At 32.5% G+C, this 1,756-nt stretch overlaps 1 pseudogene; it reads left to right on the top strand.

The window, feature by feature from the left end:
- The first annotated feature begins 1,577 nt into the window (after positions 1-1,577).
- LOC112481553 lies at positions 1,578-1,696 on the top strand (annotated as a pseudogene).
- Positions 1,697-1,756: the final 60 nt, after the last annotated feature.

Here is a 1,756-nt window from a genome sequence, read left to right as displayed (position 1 = left end):
GGGTCTTGCAACATGTCCTCTGTGGATAAGGGGAGACTGCTGTAAGCATGCAGTTGCTGAGGTGAATAGTTGATAAAAGAATCTTTAAAGAGAAAGAATATACAGAAAATACAGATATCATTTTAAAGGACTTAAGTTATTGACAGTTTATTAGATAGAATCTTTACCTGCAAAAAAATAAAACCCATTTTAGCTGATGTAAGAAGGAAAATAATTTTAAAAATTATTGAAAATTCATAGAACTCTTTCAGAGCCAGAAAATCAGGCTTGAAGGCTACCCTACCAGAAAGATACAAGTTACATTGAAAAACTGCTTTGATGGAAACCCTATTGCCTGGATTTGGTCACAGACCCTGCAGATAGTATTGCTCATGCTGGACACTATGCACCAGTCCTTCCGACTCTGTCACTTTCCAGGTATCACCTGTTTCTTCATGGTGCTTCTAAATTAACAGAATTTATGTATCATGCCCATGTCTTAGTTGCAAGAGAGTGTTCGCTTTTTGAATTTGACAACGCACAGAAAAATAAGGCAGGAAAACTTCAATGTCCTCTGTGATAGGATAGAAGAGAGGCTATAGGAAACCAAGGAAGCTAGTGAAATTGGATGTGTACATCAAAGATTGTGTTTTTGGAAGTTAACATTTAATCTATGTAGCCATTGCAGAAAAGGGCAAGTATTTAGAATACAGTAGAAACTAAATAAATGATTGTAGAATAGTTAAAGAATAATGATAGCTACTAAATATGGAAAAAATATTTAAGAAAAATAACCTGAAAATGTGAATGAATAAAAAACAATCATTTCTACACTTAGACTAAGATTTAGAAGAGTTTTGTGTATATTACCAACACTTATAGCAATTATCCTAGCAATGGAAAATCAATGGCAAAATTAATTTACTAATAGCTTGTTACTAGAATTTTCATAACTCCAGCAAATTGGTAAAGTAAGTTTTACAAAAACTACTTTCGGTCAGCCAAAAATATTCCAGATGTTTGATTTCCTTTGTATGCTAGGGTATTTTAAGATGTATCACACATATATAAATGATACAAGGTGATATAGGTCAAAAATAGGTCTTCAAGTATAGTTTCTAGAAATTAATATATCAGATATAATTGTAATTTTTGTTTTTAAAGACATAATAAGTGACTTTAGTCTACTATACACTTCAAATTACTAACTTATTCTGACATCAAAATAAAGTGTCCTTAGAGCAGCAATTTCCATGCAAAATCATAATGTCTCATTGATTTACTCATTCTGGTAGCAGAAACGCTATTAGATAAATTTCATCATGTAAATATCTCTTTCTAAATAAAGAGAATCAACATTTTCTGCAAGAATTTACTTCAAGCATCACTTAATATAACTATCACTGTAGATGCACTGTATTTATAGCATGTTTATGTTATCTCAATGGAAACTGCTTATATTAATGAAGGATTGGCATATGTGCTTGCTGTTGTTTCCTTGTATTTATTTTATTGTATCATTTAAAATTTTTCTAAAGTTATTTTTATTATAAGAACATGATTTGAGTGAATCATGTTCTTATAATAATAAAGGATGTGTCTACAGCCATGCCACCCTGAACATGCCCAATCTCGTCTGATCTTGGAAGCTAAGCAGGGTTGGGCCTGGTTATTACTTGGATGGGAGACAACCTAGGAATATCAAGTGCTGTAGGCAAGGAAGGAAGGAAGGAAGGAAGGAAGGAAGGAAGGAAAGAAAGAAAGGATGAGAGTTTTT

The sequence above is a fragment of the Pteropus alecto genome, unplaced genomic scaffold (assembly GCF_000325575.1).
Source record: "Pteropus alecto unplaced genomic scaffold, ASM32557v1 scaffold72, whole genome shotgun sequence".
NCBI lineage: Eukaryota > Metazoa > Chordata > Mammalia > Chiroptera > Pteropodidae > Pteropus > Pteropus alecto.
The sequence above is the reverse complement of the archived record's forward strand: the minus strand, read 5'-3'. Positions and strand labels throughout refer to the sequence as shown.